This window comes from Eumetopias jubatus, unplaced genomic scaffold (assembly GCF_037043125.1).
Source record: "Eumetopias jubatus isolate StellerSeaLion01/CBP00866 unplaced genomic scaffold, mEumJub1_p1.0 scaffold_2, whole genome shotgun sequence".
NCBI classification, from domain to species: Eukaryota; Metazoa; Chordata; class Mammalia; order Carnivora; family Otariidae; genus Eumetopias; species Eumetopias jubatus.
Window position 1 is genome coordinate 7,671,931 of NW_028274808.1, and position 18,547 is coordinate 7,690,477.

Genomic DNA, 18,547 nt, shown 5'->3' on the forward strand with positions numbered 1-18,547 from the left:
GGCCAATTGATTTCTCTTCTGGGAGCGTTCGCTGAAGAGCTGGGGGGCTGAACTTTTAGCTCCCAGGCTAGAGAGCAGGAAGCAGCCATCTTCATCTGTCCCATCAGTGCTGAAAGCCTTCAGGGAGCAAAGGAGGGACACAAAATGGAGGCTGGAGTCTGGAGGCTGGTACAGCAGCCCTGCCCACACTGCATCCTGGAGAGGCATTTCCACTGAAACAAGACAGCCTGAGAATCAGTGCAGCAGGCCCCTCCCCCAGAAGATGGCACAGACAACTAGGTCCCACCAAGTTTATTGATTACCTAGAGTGCTGCAAAGCTTCAACTCTAGGGAAATAGAATTGAGCTTCCTTTCTACATTCTTTATTTTTTTATATTTTCCAAGTCCTTTTATTTTTTATTAGTCTTATTTATATATTTTAAATACATATAATTTTTTTGCATACTTTCATTTTTTTATTTTGGGTTCTAGATTCTTTTAACAAGCAGAACAAAACACACCCAGGATCTAGTTTTTTTTTCCTTGCTTTTTTGTTTTTGTTTTCCTATTTTTTCTTTTTCTTTGTTTTTTGCTTTGTGTTTTTTTTCTTCTTTTTTCTCTTTCTTCATTTTTTTCTGGATAAAATGACAATGACCCCAAAAGGAAGAACACGAGGTAGAACTCAACAGCTAGGGATTTAATCAATATAGATATAAGTAAGATGTCTGAACTAGAATTTAAAACAATGATTATAAGGATACTAGCTGGGCTTGAAGAAAGCATAGAAGACAACAGAGACTCCCTTACTGCAGAGACAAGAGAACTAAAATCTGGTCAGGCCAAAATTAAAAATGCTATAACCGAGTTGCAAACACAAATGCAGGCCATAAAAATGAGGATGGATAAACCAGAGGAGCAATCAGTGATATAGAAGATATAATTATGGAAAATAATGAAGCTGAAAAGAAGAGGGAAAGAAAGGTAATGGACCATGAAGGCAGACTTAGGGAACTCAGTGACCTATTAAAATGTAGTAACATTTGTATCATAGTAGTCCTGGAAGATGAAGAGAAAGATAAAGGGGCAGAAGGCTTATCTGAACAAACTATAGCTGAAAACTTCCCTAATCTGGGGAAGAACACAGACATCAAAATCCAAGAAGCACAGAGAACTCCCATTAAATTCAAAACCCTCCATCACCAAAGCCTATCATAGTTAAATTCACAAAATACGCAGACAAGAAAAGAATCCTGAAATCAGCAAGAGAAAATAGGTCCTTAGCCTACAAGGGAAGACAGATCAGGTTCACAGCAGATCTGTCCAGAGAACTGGCAGGCCAGAATGGACTGGAAGGATATATTCAACATGCTGAACGGGAAAAATATTCATCCAAGAATTCCTTATTCAGCAAGGCTGTCATTCAGAATAGGAGGAGTGATAGTTTTCCAGACAGACAAAAACTAAGAGTCCGTGACCAGTAACCCAGCCCTGCAAGAAATTCTCTGGAGACAAAAAGACCGAAAACAACAAAGACTAGAAAGGAACACAGATTATCAACAGAAACACCAACTCTACAGGTCACACAATGGGTCTAAATTCATCTCTCTCAATAATCACTCTGAATGTAAATGGACTAAATGCATTAATCAAAAGACATAGGGTATCAGAATGGATTAAAAAAAAAAAACACTCATCTATATGCTGCCTACGAAAGACTCATTTTAGACCCAATGACACCACACCTGCAGACTGAAAGTGAGGGGGTGGAGAACCATTTCTCATGCTACTGGCCATCAAAAGAAAGCTGGTGTAGCAATCCTTCTATAACACAAATTGGATTTTAAACCAGAGACTGTAGTAAGGGATGAAGAGGGACGCTATATCATACTTAAAGGGTCTATCCAACAAGATCTAACAATTATAAATATATATGCTTCTAACTTGAGAGCAATTCTATAAACCAATTAATAATAAAATTAAAGAAACACGTTTGTAATAACCTGTTAATCGTAGGGGACTTTTACAGCCCACTCACAGCAATGGACAGATGATCTAAGCAAAAGATCAAGGAAACAAGGAAACGAGGGCTTTGAATGACACACTGGACCAGATGGACTTCACAGATACAGAGCATTCCACCCTAAAGCAACATAATACACATTCTTCTTGAGTGCGCATGGAACATTCTCCAGAATAGATCACATACTGGGTCACAAATCAGGTATCAACCAGTACCAAAAGACTGGGATTATTCCCTGCGTATTTTCAGACTACAGTGCTTTGAAAGTTGAACTCAATCACAAGAGGAAATTTGGAAGGAAGTCAAATACTTGGAGGTTAAATAACATCCTACTAAAGAATGAATGGGTCAACCAGGAAATTAAGGAAGAATTTTAAAAAATTTAATGGAAACAATGAAAACACAACTGTTCAAAACCTTTGCAATGCAGCAAAGAGGAAAGGTACATAGCAATACAGACATTTCACAAGAAAGAAGAAAAGTCTCAGATACACAAGCTAACCTTACACCTAAAGGAGCTAGAGAAAGAACAGCAAATAAAACCTAAACCAAACCGGAGATGAGAATTAATAAACAGAACAGAAATCAATGAAACAGAAACCAAAAGAACAGCAGAACAGATCAACAGAACTAGGAGCTGGTTCTCACAAGGAATTAATAAGATCAACAAACCCATAGCCAGACTTATCAAAAAGAAAAGAGAAACGACTCAAATTAATAAAATCATGAGTGAAAGAGGAGAAATCACAACAAACACCAACGAAATACAACTATAAGAACATATTATGAACAACTATATGCCAACAGATTAGGCAATCTGGAAGAAATGGATGCATTCCTAGAAACATATAAACTACCAAAAAGTGAAACAAGAAGACACAGAAAACCTGAACAGACCCATAACCAGCAAGGAAATTGAAGCAGTAATCAAAAATCTCCCGGGGGGAGGAGCAAGATGGGGTAGGAGTAGGAGACCTAAAGCTGGATAGGGATCAAACCATTCAGAACACCTACAAACTCAACAGGAGATCGAAGAGAAGAATAGCAATTCTATGAACAGAAGAGCGACTACTTTCTGGAAGGTAGTATGTGTGGAGAAGTGAATCCAAGGTGACATATGGGAAGACCACAGGGGGAGGGGGCCTCCGTGGGCCGCTACCGGCAAGTGATACAGCAACAGAGCACAAAATCGGAACTTTTAGAAGTCTGCTCCACTGAGGGACATTGCTCCAGTCGGGGGGTGGGGGGGGTGGAAAACTCGCTGGGACAGTGTGGTCTCAGTACCCTTGGGGTCACAGAAAGACCAGGGATGCCTGAGTGCAGCAGACCTCCCAGGTATCGGAGCGGGTAAGCCAGCAGCAAAGACAGAGCCGAGGAGTGGGCTCTCAGCTCAGGGTTGCCATAAACTGTGATCCACGGCACAGCTGGGCCACTGCTCTTTGAGCAGGGACCCAACAAGCGGCAGATCCGGGGAAACTCCCCTTCTTGCCCTGGGAGGAGTGGCGCAGGAGCCCGGTACAGGAATCTGCTGGGTCTGGAGACTCCAAACAGGGTCATGTGCCAGAGACAGAAATGCTTGGTCACGAGCCAGGTGAGCATGGAGTGCGGCTGAACATCAGGGAGACGGGAGTGATTGACTGCTTTTCTCTGAGGGCGCACTGAGGAGTGGGGCCCCGAGTTCTCAGCTCCTCCAGGACCAGAGATAGGGAGGCCGCCATTTTCACTCTCGTCCTCCAAAGCTGTACAGAAAGCTTGCAAGGAACGAAAGCTACTGGGAACAAACCCGAGCAGATTACTTAGCCTTGCCCCTGGCAAGGGCAGTGCAATTCCGCCTCGGGGAAAGATATTTGAGAATCTCTGCAACAGGCCCCTCCCCAGAAGATCAGCAAGAATATCCAGCCAAGACCAAGCTTATCGATCAATGCGAACGGCAAAACCCCAGAGCTAGGGGAATACAGCACAGAGAATTCATGACTTTTTCCCCATGGTTCTTTAGTCTTTCAAAGTTAATTTTTTTTTAATTTTCTTTTTTTTTCTGTATTTTTAGTTGAATTTTTCTTCTTCCCTTTTTCAACCAACATCTTATCAATTCCTTTTTAAAAATCTTTTTCAATTTTCATTTTCAGTCATATTTTATCCTTTATATAAACTTATTTTTCATATATAAGTTTTTCTTTAAAACTTTGGGATACAGTTTCTTCTAACAGAACAAAATATACCCTAAATCTGGTGTATGATGTCCTAGTTTCCTGCCTGATCACATTCTCTTTTTGTTTTCATTCTTTTTTCAACCAACTTATCAATTCCTTTTTAAAAAACTTTTTAAATTTTCATCTTTACATCCATATTCCATCCCTTCATTGTATTTACCTTATTTATGTGTGTGTGTGTGTGTGTGTGTGTGTGTATACACACATTTTTCATTCTTTAAAATTTTGGGAGGCAATTTCCTCTAACAGACCAAAATACACCCAAAATCTAGTGTGTGGCTCTGTTCTATCAACAGCCTGATCATATGTGTGTGTGTATATATATTTTATATATATATATTTTATTTCCCTTTCTTTTCCCCCTGGTTTCGATCTCTTCTGATTTGTTTAGTCTATATTTTTCTGGGGTCATTGTTACCCTGTTAGCATTTTATTCTTTCATTCATCTATCCTCCTCTGGACAAAATGATAAAATGGACAAAACCACCTCAAAAAAAGAACAAGAGCTACTACCAACTGCCAGGGACGTAATCAATACACACATTAGTAAGATGTCGGAACTAGAGTTCAGAATGACGATTATAAAGATACTAGCTGGGCTTGAAAAAAGCACAGAAGGTACTAAAGAATCCTTTTCTGGAGAAATAAAAGAAGTAAAATCTAACCAAGTCGAAATCAAAAAGGCTACTACGAGGTGCAATAAAAAATGGAGACTCTAACTGCTAGAATAAATGAGGCAGAAGAGAGAATTAGTGATATAGAAGACCAAATGATGGAGAATAAAGAAGCTGAGAAAAAGAGAGATAAACAACTACTGGATCGCGAGGGGAGAATTCGAGAGATAAGTGATACCATAAAGCGAAACAACATTAGAATAATTGGGATCCCAGAAGAAGAAAGAGAGAGAGGGGCAGAAGGTATACTGGAGCAAATTACAGCAGAGAACTTCCCTAATTTGGGGAAGGAAACAGGCATCAAAATCCAGGAGGCACAGAGAACTTCCCCTCAAAATCAATAAAAATAGGTCAACACCCCAAAATCTAAGATAAAACTCACAAGTTTCAGAGGCAAAGAGAAAATCCTGAGAGCAGCTCGGGACAAGAGGTCTGTAACCTACAACAGTGGAAACATTAGTTTGGCAACAGACCTATCCACAGAGACCTGGCAGGCCGGGAAGGACTGTCATGATATATTCACAGCACTAACGAGAAAAATATGCAGCCAAGAATACTGTATCCAGGTAGGCTGTCAGTGAAAATGGGAGAAACAGAAAGCTTCCAGGACAAACAAAAACTAAGAGAATTTGCAAACACAAAACCAGCCCTACAAGAAATATTGAAAGGGGTCCTCTAAGCAAAGAAAGAGCCTACAAGTAACATAGACCAGAAAGGAAAAGAAACAGTATACAGTACAGTCACCTTACAGGGAACACAATGGCACTAAATTCATATCTTTCAATAGTTACCCTGAATGTAAATGGGCTCAATGCCCCAATCAAAAGACACAGGGTATCAGACTGGATAAAAAAACAAGACCCACTGATATGCTATCTGCAAGAGACTCATTTTAGATGCAAAGACACCTCCAGATTGAAAGTGAGGGGGTAGAAAAACATTTACCATGCTAATGGACGTCAAAAGAAAGCTGGAGTGGCAATCCTCGTATCAGACAAATTAGATTTTAAACCAAAGACTGTAATAAGAGATGAAGAAGGACACTATATCCTACTTTAAAGGGTCTATCCAACAAGAAGATCTTAACAATCATGTAAATATCTATGCCCCTAACATGGGAGCAGCCACTTATATAAGCCAATTAATAACAAAATCAAAGAAACACATCAACAACAGTACAAAATAGTAGGGGATTTTAATACCCCCCTCACTCAAATGGACAGATCATCTAAGCAAAAGATCAACAAGGAAATAAAGACTTTAAATGACACATTGGACCAGATGGACTTCACAGATATATTCAGAACATTCCAGCCCAAAGCAACAGAATACACATCCTTCTGTAGTGTACATGGAACATTCGCCAAAATAGATCACATCCTACGTCACAAATCAGGTCTCAACCGGTACCAAAAGATTGGGATCATTCCCTGCATATTTTCAGACCACAGTGGTTTGAAACTAGAACTCAATCATAAGAGGAAAGTTGGAAAGAACTCAAATACATGGAGGCTAAAGAGCATCCTACTAAAGAATGAATGGGTCAACCAGGAAATTAAAGAAGAATTTTAAAAATTCATGGAAACCAATGAAAATGAAAACACAACTGTTCAAAATCTATGGGATACAGCAAAGGCGGTCTTAAGAAGAAAGCAGAGAGCAATAAAAGCCTTTCTCAAGAAACAAGGCAGATCTCAAATACACAACCTAACCCTACACCTAAAGGAGCTGGAGAAAGAATAGGAAATAAAGCCTACACCCAGCAGAAGAGACATAATAAAGATAAGATCAGAGCAGAAATCAATGAAATAGAAATCAAAAGAACAGTAGAACAGATCAACAAAACTAGGAGCTGGTTCTTTGAAAGAATTAGTAAGATTGATTAACCCTGGCCAGACTTATCAAAAAGAAAAAAGACCTAAATAAAATCATTAATGAAAGAGGAGAGATCACAACCAACACCAAAGAAATACAAACAATTATAAGAACATATTTCGAGCAACTATATGCCAACAAATTAGATAATCTGGAAGAAATGGATGCATTCCTAGAGAAATAGAAACTACCAAAAAGTGAACCAGGAAGAAATAGATAACCTGAACAGACCCATAACCACTAAGGAAATTGAAGCAGTAATCAAAAATCTCCCAAGAAACAAGAGCCCAGGGCCAGATGGCTTCCCAGGGGAATTCTACCGAACATTTAAAGAAGAATTAATGCCTATTCTTCTGAAACTGTTCCAAAAAATAGAAATGGAAGGAAAACTTCCAAACTCATTTTATGAGGTGAGCATTACCTTGATCCCCAAACCAGCCAAAACCCCATCACAAAGGAGAATTGCAGACCAATATCCCTGATGAACATGGATGCAAAAATTGTCACCAAAATACTAGCCAATAGGTTCCAACAGTACATTAAAAGAACTATTCACCACGACCAAATGGGATTTATTCCTGGGCTGCAAGGTTGGTTCAACATCTGCAAATGAATCAATGTGATACAATACATTAATAAAAGAACAAGAACCATATGATCCTCTCAATAGATGCAGAAAAAGCATTTGACAAAGTACAGCATCCTTTCTTGATTAAAGCTCTTCACAGTGTAGGGATAGAGGGCACATACTTCAATATCATAAAAGCCATCTATGAAAAACCCACCGCAAACATCCTACTCAATGGGGAAAAACTGAGAGCTTTTCCCCCAAGGTCAGGAACATGGCAGGGATGTCCACTATCACCACTGCTATTCAACATAGTACTAGAAGGCCTAGCCTGAGCAATCAGACAACAAAAAGAACTAAAAGGCATCCAAATCGGCAAAGAAGTCAAACTCTCACTCTTTGCAGATGATATGATACTTTATGTGGAAAACCCAAAAGACTCCACCCCAAAACTGCTAGAACTCATATAGGAATTCAGTAAAGTGGCAGGATATAAAATCAATGCACAGAAATCAGTTGCATTTCTATATACCAACAAGACAGAAGAAAGAGCAATTAAGGAGTTGATCCCATTTACAACTGCACCCAAAGCCATAAGATACCTAGGAATGAATAAATCCTAACCGAAGAGGCAAAGAATCTGTACTTAAAAAACTACAGAATACTCATGAGAGAAACTGAGGAAGACACAAAGAAATGGGAAAACGTTTCATGCTCATGGATTGGGAGAACAAATATTGTGAAAATGTCTATGCTACCGAGAGCAATCTACACATTTTAATGCAATTCTCATCAAAATATCAACTTCTTTCAAGAAATGGAACAAATAATCCTAAAATTTGTATGGAACCAGAAGAGACCCCAAATAGACAGAGGAATGTTGAAAAGGAAAAGCAAAGCTGTTGGCATCACAATTCTGGACTTCAAGCTCTATTACAAAGCTGTCATCATCAAGACAGTATGGTACTGGCACAAAAACGGAGAGATCAATGGAACAGAATCGAGAGCCCAGAAATGGACCCTCACCTCTATGGTCAACTCATCTTCGACAAAGCAGGGAAGAATGTCCAATGGAAAAAAGACAGTCTCTTAAACAAATGGTGTTGGGAAAACTGGACAGCCACCTGCAGAAGAATGAAACTGGACCATTTCCTTAGAGCACACACAAAAACAGACTCAAAATGGATAAAAGACCTCAATGTGAGACAGGAATCTATCAAATTCCTTGAGGAGAACACAAGCAGCAACCTCTTCGACCTCAGCCACAGCAACTTCTTCCTAGACACATCACCAAAGGCAAGGAAGCAAGGGCAAAAATGAACTATTGAGACTTCATCAAGATAAAAAGCTTTTGCACAGCAAACAGTCCACAAAACCAAAAGACAACTGACAGAATGGGAGAAGATATTTGCAAATGACATATCAGATAAAGGGCTAGTATCCAAAATCTGTAAAGAACTTACCAAACTCAACACCTAAAGAACAACTAATCTAATCAAGAAATGGGCAGAAGACATGAATAGACATTTCTGCAAAGACATCCAAATGGCCAACAGACACATGAAAAAGTGCTCAACACCCTCAGCATCAGGGAAATACAAATCAAAACGTCAATAAGATACCACCTCACACCAGTCAGAATGGTTAAAATTAACAAGTCAAGAAATGAGAGATGTTGGCGAGTATGCAGAGAAAGGGGAACCCTCCTACACTGTTGGTGGGAAGCAAGCTGGTGCAGCCCTCTGGAAAACAGTATGGAAGTTCCTGAAAAAGTTGAAAATAGAGCTACCCTACAACCCAGCAATTGCACTACTGGGTATTTACCCCAAAGATACAAATGTAGTGATCCGAAGGGGCACGTGCACCCCGATGTTTATAGCAGCAATGTCCACAACAGCCAAACTATGGAAAGAGCCTAGATGTCCATCGACAGATGAATGGATAAAGAAGATATGGTATATATATATACAACACAATATTAGTGATCAAAAAAATGAAATCTTGCCATTTGAAACAACGTGGATGGAACTAGAGGGCATTATGCTAAGCGAAATAAGTCAATCAGAGAAAGACAATTATCATATGATCTCACTGATATCAGGATTTGAGAAACAAGACAGAGGCTCATAGGGGAAGGTAGGGAAAAATGAACCAAGACGAAACCAGAGAGGGAGACAAACCATAAGAGACTCAATCTCAGGAAACAATCTGAGGGTTGCTGGAGGGGAGGAGGGTGGGAGGGATGGGGTAGCTGGGTGATGGACACTGGGGAGGGTGTGTACTATGGTGAGCGCTGTGAATTGTGTAAGACTGATGAATCACAGACCTGTATCCCTGAAACAAATAATACATTATATGTTAATAAAAAAAAAAATCTCCCAGAGAGTGTCCAGGGCCAGATGTCTTCCCAGGGGAATTCTACCAAAACATTTAAGAAGAACTAATACCTAGTCTTCTGAAGCTGTTTCAACAAACAGAAATGGAAGGGAAACTTCAAAACTCGTTCTATAAGGCCAGCATTACCTTGATCCCAAAACCAAAGACCCCACCAAAAAGGAGAATTACAGACCAGTATCTCTGATGAACATGGATGCCAAAATTCTCATCAAGATATTAACCAGTAGGATCCAACAGTACATTAAAAGGATTATTCACCACGACCAAGTGGGATTTTTTCCCAGTCTGCAAGAGTGGTTCGACATCTGCAAATCAATGTGATATACTATATTGATAAAAGAAAGGACAAGAACCATATGATCCTCTCAATAGACGCAAAAAAAGCATCTGACAAAGTACATCATCCTTTCTTGATTAAAACTTTCCACAGTGTAGGAATAGAAGGAACATACCTCAATATCATAAAAGCCATATATGAAAAGCCCACAGTGACTATCATTCTCAATGTGGAAAAACTGAGAGCTTTTCTCCTAAGGTCAGGAACGCCACTTTCCCCACTGTTGTTTAACATAGTACTAGAAGTCCTAGCCTTAGCAATCAGACAACAAAAAGAAATAAAAGCCACTCAAATTGGCGAAGAAGTCAAACTCTCTCTTCGCAGATGACATGATACTTTATGTGGAAAACCCAAGACTCCACCCCCAAAAATGCTAAAAGTCATACAGGAATTCAGCAATTTGGCAGGATATAAAATTAATGCAGAGAAATCAGTTGCACTTCTATATACTAACAATGAGACAGAAAAAACAAAAATTAAGAATTGATCCCATTTACAATGGCATCAAAACCATAAGATAACTAGGAATAAACTTAACCAAAGAGGTAAAGGATCTGTATTCTAGAAACTACAGAACATTTATGAAAGAAATTGAGGAAGACACCAAGAAATGGAAAAACACTCCAGGCTCATGGACTGGAAGAATAAATACTGTTAAAATATCTCTGCTACCCAGAGCAATCTACACATTCAGTACAATCTCTATCAAAATACCATCTACATTTCTCAGAGAGCTGGAACAAACAATCCTAAAATTTGTATGGAACAAGAAAAGGCCCTGAATAGCCAGAGGAATGTTGAAAAAGAAAACCAAAGTTGATGACATCAAAATGCCTGACTTCAAGCTATATTACAAGGCTGTAATCATCAAGACAGCATGGTACTGGCACAAAGCAGACAAAGAGATCAATGGGACAGAGTAGAGACCCCAGAGATGGACACTCAACCCTATGGTCAATTAATCTTCAACAAAGCAGGAAACAATACCCAATGGAAAAAAGACAGTCTCTTTAAGAAATGGTGTTGCGAAAGTTGGACGGCTACATGTAGAAGAATGAAACTGGACCATTTTCTTACCCCATACACAAACATAAACTCAAAGTGGATGAAAGACTTAATGGTGAGACAGGCATCATCAAAATCCTAGAGGAGAACACAGGCCGAAACCTCCTCAACCTTGGCCACAGCAACTTCTTGCTAGACACATCTCCAAAGGCAAGGGAAACAAAAGCAAAAATGAACTATTGGGACTTCATCAAGATAAAAAGCTTCTGCAGAGCAAAGGAAACAACCAACAAAACTAAAAGGGAGCCTATGAATGGGAGAACGTATTTGCAAAAAACATATCGAATAAAGGATTAATAACCAAAATCTACAAAGACCTTATCAAACTTAACACCCAAAAAACAAATAACCAAGTTAAGAAATGGGCAGAAGACATGAATAGACACCTTTTCCAACGAAGACATCCAGATGGCCAACAGACACATGAAGATGCTCAACGTCACTCATCCTCAGGGAAATACAAATCAAAACCACAATGAGATACCACCTCACACCTGTTCAGAATAGCTAAAATTAGCACCACAAGAAACAACAGGTGTTGGCAAGGATGTGGCCAAAGGGGAACCCTCTTAACACTGTTGGTGGGAATGCCAACTGGTACAGCCACTCTGGAGAACAGTATGGAGGCTCCTCAAGAAGTTTAAAATAGAACTACCCCACCATCCAGCAATTGCAGTACTAGGTATTTCCCCCAAGGATACTAATGTACGGATTCAAAGGGGGACATGCACCCCGATATTTATCAACAATAGCCAAACTATGGAGAGAGCCCAAATGTCCATCAACTGATGAGTGGATAAAGATGTGGTGTGTATATATGCAATGGAATACTACTCAGCCATCAAAAAAAAAAATGAAATCTTGCCACTTGCAACAAGGTGGATGGAAGTAGAGTGTATTATGCTAAGTGAAATAAGTCAGAGAAAGACAAATCCTGTATTATCTCACTCATATGTGGAATTTAAGAACGAAAAGAGATGAACATATGGGAAGGGGGAAAGGAAAAAAGGACGGAGGGAAACAAGCCAAGAGACTCAACAACAGAGAACAAACTGAGGGCTTCTGGAGTCAGGTGGGTGGGAGACTGGCTAAATGGGTGATGGCTATTAAGGAAGGCACTTGTTATGATGAGCACTGGATGTTGTAAGTAAGTGATGAATCACTGAATTGTACTCCAGAAACTAATATTGCATAGTATGTTAACTACCTAAAATTTAAATTTAGAAAAGAATTTACTAATTAATTAAAATCGGAAGCCAACCTTATACTTTATATTTTGGCTAATAGGAAAGAAAATGTTAACACACAACACAGTGTAGTAAATAGTTTCATCAGTATCTCATTTACAACTGAATTATACATTTAAGTGGCATTTCTACTGCTGCAGAGATAAAATCTTCTGGCTTAAAAAAAAAAAATCTTCTAGCTCCCACAATGAAATAATTCCAGTAAGGAGCACAATAAATAGTCCACTGTATCTCCTGTCATTTTAGTCACTTCTCAAAAAAAACCTGGCAGTCCTATTAGGTCTTGCATGTCATTTCCAACTCCCATGTGAAAATAAATGCTATTTCAAACCTTTGCTTTGACAGATGAATTTCCATAGACTTGTCTTTCCTCTTTCATTCATCGGATAGTTGGTAACTTATTTCACAAATGAGGTAGGTAATTTTGGAGGTAGATGCTTTCAACCACTGACGTATTCCTGCACTCGCATCTCCTGTTTATGCCATCTTCCCGTTAACAGGTGAGGAATTACTTTTACTCTCAGTTAGGTTATCTCTAACTCTGTGTTTGAGTCCTGTTATTTCCTGCCGTATCATGAATTTTACGTTATTACTTATAAAGTAATAACTTGACTCCCTCTCTATTTGATCGATCCTCTTAGCACTTAAATGTTAGGATACCTTCCAATCTGAAATTTGAATTAAAAAAGGAAGTGTTTCTGGGCTGCTGTTATGTCTAGCTGTTGCCTTCTTGTCTCCTTTAATCCACGGGAAAGGTGGGGCCCATTCATCAGCATTTGTCTTCATCTCACACTATCTCATCCCACTCGTCTTTTTTTTTGGGGGGGGGTCCCCATTAGTTCATGGGCATCATTCTTGCTGACATTAATTCATGGATGAGCCTCCTGAATGTTGAAAGTCCTGTACTGACAGGTCTATGCTGATAGGTGAGACTCAGTGAGGATGTCCTAGGACTGTTTGACCCTCCAGAAAAAATGTCAAAACCATGGTATAAGGCCGCAGTTATTATCTTGAAAAAAATGTGTAACCTTTAGGGGCACCTGCGGGGGTAACTCAGTTAAACATCTGACTCCTGATTTCGGCTCAGGTCATGATATCAGGGTCATGAGATTGAGCCCCACATCAGACTCTGCACTCAGAGTGAAGTCTGCTTGAGATTCTCTCTCTCCCTCTGCTGCCCCCTCCAACTGGAGTGGGCACGTGCTCTCTCAAATAAATAGATCTTTTTTTAAAAGAAGAAAAAAATGTTTAAATTTTATACTTATTAAAGAAGTTTTGAAAATGAATGAACCAATTGTTCAACTTTACAAACTGAGAAAGTAAAAGGAAGCAAGAGTTTAACTGACGTTTCAAGTTTTACAAATAAGATAATTAGTAAAAGTTAAAAGAAAGATTAAATAAAAGATTAAAGAATGAAACAAGGAAACACTAAATTCAAAAGGACACATGAAGAGCTTCTTTCTCAGGCAAGACCAATCTTGAGAGTCACTTCTGAGTGTGGAGATGACTTGTAGGGCTTCCAGTCCACAGAACACTTGGCTGTACTGCAGCCACAAACAAGAAGGAATTCGCTATGTGGCAAAGACAGTCCCCGCTGTTCGCTGAAACACTGGTGAATTCAGGAGCATTAAACTCCTGTATGAAGATCAACAGATGGATTTTTCTGCCTGTTTCTTCAGAACACACTCCTGTGCTAGTGCAGCCCACGCAGTGTGGCAGCAGTGAGTACATGCGCTGGACCTATGCTCCCTTGAAAACACAGACCCCACAGTCTCTGCTAGTAGCTGCTGAGCACAGGGTCAGAGCAGACACTTCCGTTTCTCCTGCGCCGGAGCGTCTCAGTCTCTCTCGATTCCTGGGTCCCGAAGCCCCCCACACCACTCTTACCGCCTCTCCAGACTCCCTTCACACAGTCAGCGCGCTTCTGCCTCCCTCCTCCTCGGAGAGATGCTTCTGGGCTACGCTTGGTTTAAAAAGTCTGGACTTCTTTCAAGCTATCCTGCGACCCCCTGAGGAACAGCACTGTCCTCACAGGAACGACATGGCCTGGATGGGATAGTGTGGCAGGTTCTGCCCGTCACGCCCCTACCCCAGAGGTTTCAGATCATATATCTCAATTCCTGAGCACGAGCCGCTTCTCTGTCATGGTTTTACTCACAATCTCTAATATTTAATTCCTCCTTTCCAGAACATCCTAGTAAACTATCAAAAAATATGAAATCGAGAAGACCTAATTAGTAGCACTGGAAAACACTGAAAGGTCAGCGATGGAGAGAGCTGAGTAATTTATTCCGTTATGAACAGACGGGCGCTCCTTCAACAAAGCTCCACAACAATCCAGCATGTCCTTGATCGTTTCCAGAGACAGGGCAAAGAGAACATAAACGTACTCACCTGGGAAACGGTTCACAGCCCACTGCGGTAAAAGGTCACCTGAGGGGAGAAAGAAGATGTGGAGTATTAGACGAACTGGTTAAACTAAACTTTGGCTGTTAATACAGAAAGTTAAGCCCATCGGACCCACTTCCCTATCCTCAATTCTACCCCCGCTTTTTCTCGCCCCTCTCTTTGGCTCTGTTTCCCTGGTTCTCCCCTGGTCTCCCTCTTTCCCCTGATCCTTCTGCCCCAACTCCACATTCACAGGAAGAGAATGAAGATGCCCCTGCCCAGGGAAAGCACACTTCCTGGTGGCACAGCCAGTGCGAAAGGATGGGACAGAACAAGGGGTGTCAGAGGACCGGGGCGGTGAGCGCCTCAGCACGGGGCTTCCCCGGGGAGGTGACTGTGGAGGGGCCCGAGGAGCAACCAGGCCGGCCCCGAGCGACGGGTGGAGGAGGACTCAGGACTGCGTCTACAGGATTCGGCGCCAAGCGAAGCGTCCTGGTGCCGCCCTCCCGGGGCCGCGAAGGGCGAGAACCCACCTCGCGAGTGGGGACTTGGCACGCGCGGGGTGCGGAGGGGAGACGGTGGAAAGAACAGAAGTAGAAGAGTTGGGGCGGAGACTGCTCGGGAGCCAGCCTACCGGAAACAGACGCGGATCCAGACCAGCAGCACAGCGTCTAGCGACCGGGCGGGGCTCCCCGCGGGCGCGGCTGGCGGAGGTGGGGGCTGTAAGGTTCGCGAGGCCCGGGACTCCGGGCGTGAAAGACGCAACGCTGAGGGCAGCGACGTGCGAGGCACAACTGGAACTGCTGAAACTCACGCCAGCGCAGACGCCCTTCCATCCGGGAAATCTGCTTCCGGGTGGGCCGGAAACGGCGAGCGCGGGTGGGGCGGGGCCTGGAGGGAGGGGCTTGTGCGAGGCGGGCGCGTGCCTCCGCCCCACCTCCAGGACGTTTCGAGTCTGCGCGTACTTCCGCCCACAGGGCCTGGGGGATGTGCGAGGCTGTTCTGTGGGCGGGCTGCCCTCCTCTGCTTCAAGTTAATGATTCAGGTACTCTGAGCTAACAGCTTAGCGTTGGCGCCGGCGATGTGGAGTGCGGAGCTACTTCCTTCTCAACAGTTTGAGAACGGCTTAAATAAAAAACCCTTTGTGCGTGCCTGTGGGTCCGCGGGCTCGGAGGGGCGGCCCGGGTGCGGAGACGTCTGTGCGCAGATGCCGGCGGTGTGCGGGGCAGGGACGTCTGCAGCTCCACCTGTTAAATGTCTGTTTCTTTTTCGGTGGGACGAGTGTGAACGCCGAACTCACCTGTGCGAAACCGCAGAAGGTAGCTTCCGTTTACCTTCCCTGCTCGCGGGGCGGCGGAAGGACTTCGCGGGCCCGGCTTCGGGCAGTGAGGGGGCACGGCCGAGGCCTTGGTGTGATTGCGCACATCTGGAGAATATGTATAAATTCAAATACCTTTGAGCCAAATGTGCATGACATCAGCAAATCGCCTGAGTTACTACATTTCACATTTTTTATCTTTACTCCGGAGTTACCCGAAAGAACATTTTTAATTTTGGAAAAGTCAGATGTTTTAATCTGCGTTTTTTCTATCTCTAAATGTTTTGTGTCAAGTGTGGACAGTATTAGTTTTTCATTATTTCCATATACACCTGATTGAAATGTCTGGTCTCTGACGAGAACAGTAAAAAGCACAGTAAAACTGGATTTTCAGATTTCAGTTGCCTCATTTATACCCTTAAATATTAATTGTGAAATAGGTAAGTGAAAATCTCCTTTTCTGTCTCCTTCATAAATTCTGAAGTTCATGCTAGAGGGAATTTGGCAAAACTAAATCCCAACTACTCTTGCTGCAGAAATTTCTCAAAGATGATTCCCAAAGAAGAACTCTTCTGGTTTTCCCAAAACCTACACAAATTTCTCCAACTTTTACATTTTTTAAAAAATATTAAATATCTGGACTCATAGATTTAAGTTCTGGAAGGATAATGTTCTCTTAGGCAGGGGAACAGTAAACACTGGGGATCCTATGGAGGGGGTCGGGGGGAGCCCTGCCCACAGTGCCTCCGGGGCGGAGATCACTTCACCTGAGCTCACCTGACTCATCTCAGATCTGTGCGGAACTGGACACAGGCTAAGGAGGGCTGTATATGATTTGGGGTCAAGGAATCCAGCTACCTGAACCTCTCCCCCATTCAGTCTCCATCCCCCTCTCTCTACATAGAAGTCAAGTGATAACAGTTCTGCCAGTGTAAACCATCCACCCTCCAACCCACCTTCTCCATCAAATCTTCTGTGTTCTGGTTTACACATAGAATGCTTCAGGAGGCTGGAAGTCGACCGAAGTGATAACGTGGGTGCACGTAAGATGCGCATTGTTTGGAAGTTCCCTATGAAAAGCCAAGCTCATAAGATGGTGACTTAGTAGATTAAGGTCTGTCCACACCTCTGAATCTCTATTTCGTTGGCTGAGAATGAGGTCCCATGAAAGCTGAGGAGTGAAGAGAAAGAGTGCATCGAAGTATAATTACTTCCATGTTTTTGTTACAGTATTGTTAAAATGAAAAAATATTTTCCAGGCGTTCCTTAGAAAAATGCCTTCACTAACAAGGCAAGAAACCACAAATGTTGGAGAGGTCGTGGAGAAAGGGGAACCCTCTTACACTGTTGGTGGGAATGCAAGTTGGTACAGCCACTTTGGGAAACAGTGTGGAGGTGCCTCAAAAAATTAAAAATAGAGCCATCCTATGACCCAGCAATTGCACTACTGGGTATTTACCCCAAAGACACAGATGTAGTGGAAAGAAGGGCCATATGCACCCCGATGTTCATAGCAGCAATGTGCACAAGAGCCAAACTGTGGAAAGAGCCGAGATGCCCTTCAACAGATGAATGGATAAAGAAGATGTGGTCCATATACACAATGGAATATCACTCAGCCATCAGAAAGGATGAATACCCAACTTTTACATCAACATGATTGGGACTGGAGGAGATGATGCTAAGTGAAATAAGTCAAGCAGAGAAAGTTAATTATCCTATGGTTTCACTTATTTGTGGAACATAAGGAATAGCCTGGAGGACATTAGGAGAAGGAAGAGGAAAATGGGGGGGGGGGAATCAGAGGGAGAGACGAACCATGAGAGACTGTGGACTCTGAGAAACAAACTGAGGGTTTTAGAGGGGAGGGGGTGGGGGATGGGTTAGCCCGGTGATGGGTATTAAGGAGGGCACGTTTTGCATGGCGCACTGGGTGTTATATGAAAACAATGAATCGTGGATCGCTACATCAAAAACTAATGATGCATTGTGTGGTGACTAACATAACAGAATAAAATAGAATTAAAAAAATAATGAGAGTTGGGGCACCTGGGTGGCTCAGTTGGTTAAGCGACTGCCTTCGGCTCAGGTCATGATCCTGGAGTCCCGGGATCGAGTCCCACATCGGGCTCCCTGCTCAGCAGGGAGTCTGCCTCTCCCTCTGACCCTCTTCCCTCTCATGCTCTCTGTCTCTCATTCTCTCTCTCTCAAATAAATAAATAAAATCTTTAAAAAAAAAATAATGAGAAATAAAAAAGGAAAAAAAGAAAAATGCCTTCACTAAAGAATGAGTCCCCTTTTGAGGAACTGACACAGCCCTACATAATCATAATGACGGGAGGATGGCACGTTGAAGAGGGTCACTCTGATGGCCTGACGAGCAGGTGGAATGCATGTGTGTAAGAGAACCTGTGTTCACATCATTCCTGGGATGACGATGCCCTCCCTTCTTGGGTCAACTCTAGTTCT

At 42.0% G+C, this 18,547-nt stretch overlaps 1 protein-coding gene across 1 annotated transcript in view; it reads right to left on the reverse strand.

Moving 5' to 3' along the window:
* Positions 1-15,608, reverse strand: part of LOC114206146 (uncharacterized) — a 36,469-nt gene extending 20,861 nt beyond the window's left edge. The window contains exons 1-2 of the mRNA XM_028099776.2: positions 15,395-15,608; positions 14,767-14,805 (exon numbers count right to left, since the gene is read on the reverse strand). The gene's annotated coding sequence lies outside the window, so the exon portion shown is untranslated. The remainder of the gene's footprint in view (positions 1-14,766; positions 14,806-15,394) is intronic.
* Between the last annotated feature and the right edge of the window lie 2,939 nt (positions 15,609-18,547).